A 6,532-nucleotide genomic window follows, 5' to 3' on the forward strand; every position below is an offset into this window, starting at 1 on the left:
TTGTTTAATCTTCTTCATGTAGATGTGTGGGGTCCGAGTAGGATTCCGAATAGGTCTCAATGTCGTTATTATCTAGTTATTGTTGATGACTTCTCGAGACTATCGTGGGTGTTCCTGTTAAAAGATCGGTCTCAAGGTCCTGTCATTCTTAATCTTTAATTGCAGAGATAAAAACTCAATTTGACATATGTGTTAAAATTGTTCGCACTGATAATGCTCTTGAGTTCAAATCCAAAGACTTACTTCAATTCTACTCTGGTAATGGGATTCAACCTCAATTTACATGTCCCCATACCTCCCAGCAAAATGGGGTGGCTGAGAGGAAACATAGACAAATCCTTAATGTTGCTCGGTGCCTTATGATTCAATCCAATATGCCTGCTACATACTCAGGCGATGCGGTTTTGACAGCCGGGTTTCTTATAAATCGCATGTCGTCCAGTTATGTAGAAGACCAGATCCCAATTCAAATTCTCCATCCAGAGGCTCCTCTCTTTCCTATCCCCCCTAAAGTTTTTGGATGTGTGTGTTTTGTGCATAAGCTGGGTCCTGATCGAGATAAACTTGTTGCACAGTCTATTAAATGTGTTTTCCTTGGGTATCCTAAAAACCAAAAAGGATATTGTTGCTATGACCCTATATCTCATAAAGAGTATGTCAGTGCGGACGTTACCTTCTTTGAGTCTATTCCCTATTTTTCGAGTACTACTCCAAGGTTACAAGAGAGTCAGGGTGATGTTTTTCCTCTGCCTATTCCCCCTTTTCCTTTAGAGTCGTTCACTCCAAAGCCTGTGGCTCCATCCTTTGGGGAGTCTCGATACAGAAACCCTCCTATAGTGTATACTCACAGGTTACCACCTACCTCCATGCCCCCATTATCTTCTTCTCCTGAGGCAAGTATCACTGAGCATACTGAAGTTTCTGCTATTGATGAGGATCTTCCTATTGCTCTGCGAAAAGGGAAAAGACAGTGCACCCTTCATCCCATTTCTCAGTTTGTTTCTGAAGTTAATCTTGGGGCTTCTATGAAGAAGTTTATCTCGGCTTTGTCTGCCTCCTATGTTCCGCTTCATCACAGTCAGGCTCTATTCGACCCCAAATGGATGCAGGCTATGAAGGATGAGATGGATGCCCTATGTTCTAGGGGCACTTGGGATTTGGTGGATCCTCCAACTAATGCAGATATTGTTGGCTGCAAATGGGTATATATCATTAAATATAACTCGGATGGGTCAATTGAACGGTACAAAGCCCGGTTGGTTGCAAAAGGGTATACTCAGACTTATGGTGTTGACTTTTTTGAAACTTTCTCCCCAGTTGCTCGTCTTGGCACGATTCGTCTTGTTCTTTATGTTGTTGTGCACCATGGATGGCCCTTGTTTTAGTTGGATGTCAAGAATGCCTTTTTGTATGGGGATTTGCATGAAACTGTCTACATGCAACAACCCCCAGGCTTCGAGGTTCAGGGGGAGTGTAAGAAGGTGTGCAAGTTGAAGAAGGCTATTTATGGCCTGAAGCAGAGTCCAAGGGCATGGTTTCACAAATTATTTGAGGTAATGTCTAGTTTTGGCTTTGTCAGGTCAGCTTCAGATCACTCCTTGTTCATCAAGAAAACCAGTGCTGGAATTGTTGTTATGGTGGTATATGTCGATGACATCATATTAACAGAGAGCAGTGCCCAAGATATTTTTGCCACAAAAGATCATCTTCAGAAACACTTTGTTACTAAAGATCTTGGTCACCTTCGATATTTTCTGGGTATCGAAGTTGCAAGAAACAAAGAGGGCTTAGTGTTGTCTCAAAGAAAGTATGTGTTGGACTTATTAAAAGAGACTGGAATGTTAGGAGCCAAGCCAACTAATATTCCAATGGATCCCAAAACTCACATGTTCGATGAGAGGTCTGAGTATGTAGACAGTGCCAGCTTTAGATCCTTGGTGGGTAAGTTACTATATGTGATTGTTACTAGACCTGACATTTCATTAGCTGTGAGTAAAATCAGTCAGTTCATGGACAAACCTACAAAAGTTCACTGGGATGCAGCTATGATGGATATTCGGTACTTAAAGGCATCTCCTGGTAAAGGTCTGTTGTTTAAACGAAATCCATCTTTGGACGTTGTTGCTTACACTGACGCGGATTATGCAGGATCTGTTGAAGATAGGAAGTCAACATCTGGATTTTGTGTGTTTGTGGGAGGAAATCTTGTTACCTGGAGGAGTAAGAAACAAACCGTTGTAGCCAGGTCGAGTGCTGAATCTGAATACCGAGCAATGGCCCAGACTGCAGCTGAGATTATGTGGGTAAAGTCAGTCTTGACCGAGCTTCAGGAGAAAGTATCCCTACCTATATTGATGATGTGTGACAATAGGGCTGCTACATATATTGCCAACAATCCAGTGTTTTATGAAAGGACTAAACATATTGAAGTTGACTGTCACTATGTTCGCAACTTGGTTCAGGCTGGGTATATCTGCACCGATCATGTATCTTCCGAAGATCAAGTAGCTGATGTTTTTACCAAAGCCCTGGCAAGACCAAATTTCTCAAAGTGTTGTGACAAGCTGAGCATGATTGATATCTATGCTCCAGCTTGAGGGGGAGTGTTGAGACTAAGATGTTTTTAGTAAAATGTTTTTAGTAAAATGTTTTTAGTAAATAAGTTTTTCTAAACTAGAGGTTATTTGAATCTTATTCTTTAATGAGGGACCTGGGTGTAATTTTGTTCCTTGGACTATCTCTATTTAATATAGAGATTAGCCCTAATTGAATATGAAGTTCAACTATTCTCCAGCCGTCTCTCTCTTTTTCTCTCTCTCTCTCTTTCTCTCACTCTCTTCCTCTTTCTCTCTCTCTCTCTCTACCTCGGTTTCTGCGCTTCTCACCTTACCTTCAACAGCTTTCATGAATATTTTGTGACATACAGGTACCGTACTTTGACAACTCAACTATATAAACTTTTTAAATTTATTCCAATAAAATTATTTTAGATCAACTATACTCTCTGCTAGAAACATCTAATCAAGAAAAGCAGTAGAAGACTGTAACTCACAAGGTTAGCTACAGCCAAATTCTTGGGAGAATCAATCACTTATAGAAGAGAAAGGGAGACGGATGCTCCAAGAAAGCATGATCCACCGGTAACTATTGGTGCAATTATTACAGAAGCACTTAGGTTTTCTTTTTTATTCTTCCAAAAGAAGACCTAAACTTTTCTCTTTATTTAAAAGAAGGTGTGAAGAAGTAAGACCCTTATTGACTGGATGTCAAATGTGCCTTTATCAACCATCTTTAGTATATAATCAATTAATGGATCGAAAATATGTGTTCCTGATACTGTTTTGCTACCTAACCATACTATGTTAAGCATCAACCATGTTGCCTAAAGGACATGTATTCCCAAATGGAGGTGATAGTTACATGAGTTTTAATTCCCCAAAATTTATGTGTTACCAGAATCAGACAACATTTAATGAATGCACTGCATTTCTCTGCAGATTAGGTCAAAAAAAATGAAAAAGAATACTTGATGCTCTCGTAAAACCTCATTCTGGTAGCTAAGTTTGAAAGCTCCAAACTCACATACAAGATGCCTGAAAATCCTGTGTACTCCAGCACTTAAGGTCGTTATTGAAAATTCTCATGTTCTTCGTGGAATTTCTCAACCACATAGTAACATGCCTAATTTTCTATACAATATGCTTCCAAAAGACAAACCACAGCATGCCGAGTGTCAGGTTAATTGAGAATTAAAAGCCCTATTGGTAAATGGAGATCCAATCACAGGTACACTGAGACAAAGAAGGACGGAAGAGGGGCTTTCCAATTTTTCAAAACATTAACAGGGTCTCAGATGACCATAGGATTGAACCATAGAGAATGGTAGGAACAACTGGCTAATTTCATCTGGAAGCACATTAACATTTTAGGCTATTGGAGACAACTATCAACTATCAAGCGTTTATCAATCCTTGATCAACGAGATTCGGTGTGTTTCTGGAGTCTAGAAGGAAGAAACACAGCAATTATGAAAGATTCATTATGTGGGATAAGAGGTGGGAACAGCATTTTTTGAGATAGATGAGATCTCTATTTTAGTGATTATAAAAAGTGCCCAAGTAGGAAAACCGATTTATTTGCCTTTATGTATAGGTTAGTCACTGGTGACAAGGAGAAACTTCTTTGGGGGGAGCTGGAAGGCATTCAAGATAGGACTAACATGCCTTGGTGCTTGAAAGGGGATGTCAGTGCTATTTTTAACCTTGGATGATTTGAACCTTCAGCTAAGGTGAGATGCTAAACTGAGAAGATTAAGGGAGTTCTTCAACAAGGAGGAGCTACTGGATATCCCATTGGGAAGTGATCACTTTTCATCATCAAATAACAGACAGATACATGCTTGAAGAAACTAGACAGATTTATATTGTCACATGGCTAAGGACATGAACCGTTAAGGTGTTTTTTAATTGTTATTGGATCAAGATGCTGTAGTGTTGAAGTGAGCTTTTGGGTGAAATCTAGGAATGATCACGTTAGAATTTCTTCTTTTCTTTTTTCTGCACCTAACAATGAAACGGGAACTTCAATGTTCTGCCAAAAATAACAACTGCAACATAAACAGCAGTATTGATGATTAACTATTTTAGAATACACAACCAATCGACTGATACGAGCAACCCCATGTTAAGTTTCAAAAAGGGAAAAAAGGTTCCAAAGACAACCATTAAGACACCACCTAGTTAAGGGCCACAGCATTCTCCATTTCGGGCAATCTACCTACTAGAATATTAGACTGTCCTCTACAGCACAAACTATTTGATCCCATGTCTGCGAAAGCAGCAGATTTCGGGGGAACCTACTGCCCGGCATACTGAGAGATCTATATAGTTCAACAATCCTAAACCCCCATGAGCTACCTCCTCTGTTGGCGCTCCGAGGAGGACTGAGGATCGTGCTCGAATTACAACATCTCGAGTTCAATGAATCCAACCGAGCACCGTAAAAACAAATTTCAATCAAACGACGCAATAAATGTTCGGTCCGAAAACAAAGGGAAAAGCCTCGTCTTCCTCGAATGACAGGTTGAAAACTCCAACCTCGTTAAAACAATTGTATTTTGGTCGCAAACTAAATCGCAGAAATGACCACAGAGGAAACACAAGTAGACCTTCAAGCACACAGAACGCCACCTAAAATCTCCGATAAGATCGAAGCAACAAGCAAAAAATCTCGCCCGGGATTAAGGAGCACAGCAACAACAAATCAACAACGAGCAACATAACCTCCAGAATAAAAAAAAGGAGTAGAGTTTCCGAGAATGCAGAACAAAAACATGCAGAAACCCGCCAACGAAAACTTGATCGCGACGAAAGCGTCTTCATCGGAAACAGAAAACGAACCACAAGAACTCATCAACAAAGCTTCAAACAAAATCACAGGAAGTGCTCGAACAATCAAATTGGACCATTGACCCCACGATACAAAAAAAAAACTAGAAGAAAGAAAGCAAGCAAGCAAGAGAACCAAAACACGGAGCCCGCGCGAAAGCAAAACCCTAGAATTCCACTCGATGAAGAAAAAGGGAAAGAGGTAAGCGACCAAACGCTTACGTACCTGGCCGGAAACTGAGCCGAGTTGAGGGCGTGCTCCGACAACCCCGCAGGAACAAACCCCGAATCGAAATTTCGGAAGAGAATAGAAATTCCGAGAGAAAAATTAATCCCAAATGAAAAAGGAGGAAAATAGAAGGTGAGAAGGTAAAAATCCTGCGAATTGATCGAGAGTCCCAAGGGTCTCTCTCTCTCTCTCTCTCTCTCTCTCTCTCTCTCTTTTGGGGTTGGGGGCAAAGGGACGAGGCCGGTCGAGGGGAGAGAATATGACGACGACGGTGTCTCCGGGTTAGCGTCAGTGGGGTCAGATGCAGATCCGACGTCATCAGCAGGTGGGCCCCACAAAAAAACGACTGCGGGCTTACGTCACGTGTCAAACCTGACACGCTGACATGGGCACTAACAAGTAAAAAATAACATTTTAATGTTGCAATAATACTTTAAATTTTAATAACATATGCATTTTTTATTTTAAACATTAAAATATCAAATTCATATTTTGTTGATTAAAAAAAAATATTGTCAAGGCCATCCCTCTCCTTAAAAATGATTGTGGACCAGGAAAAAATGCCAGGATGGAGGACATAAAATGAAGAATGAACCAGAGATGAAGGTGAAAATCAAAACATGCACTGAATGAAGGTGGGGATGAACTTACTCGTGCCTCCATTCTATCACTGTCCTCATGGCCACCGCGATTCCTGATCCATGTTAATGAAATCATTAATATACCTTTAGATATTATAAAATCTTTATATATAGAGAGAGATATTCTTATTCTTAACCCTAAATGTTTTTTCTCCTTGTTTTCTTCTTATTCCTCTTAAAATAAAATTAAAGTTATTTTGAGACCAGGACAAGGATGGAGATGGGGACAACTATTTTGAAACAGAACTGGTCCACTGCCATCCCTACCTCTGGTT

The 6,532-nt window shown here is 40.3% G+C and overlaps 1 protein-coding gene across 1 annotated transcript in view; it reads right to left on the bottom strand.

Moving 5' to 3' along the window:
• LOC149837765 (uncharacterized) overlaps positions 1–5,789 on the bottom strand; it is a 65,898-nt gene extending 60,109 nt beyond the window's left edge. Inside the window, exon 1 of the mRNA XM_090006205.1 lies at positions 5,614–5,789. The gene's annotated coding sequence lies outside the window, so the exon portion shown is untranslated. The remainder of the gene's footprint in view (positions 1–5,613) is intronic.
• Positions 5,790–6,532: the final 743 nt, after the last annotated feature.

Source organism: Nuphar pumila, chromosome 5, assembly GCF_984573655.1.
Source record: "Nuphar pumila chromosome 5, dmNupPumi1.hap1.1, whole genome shotgun sequence".
Taxonomy (NCBI): Eukaryota; Viridiplantae; Streptophyta; class Magnoliopsida; order Nymphaeales; family Nymphaeaceae; genus Nuphar; species Nuphar pumila.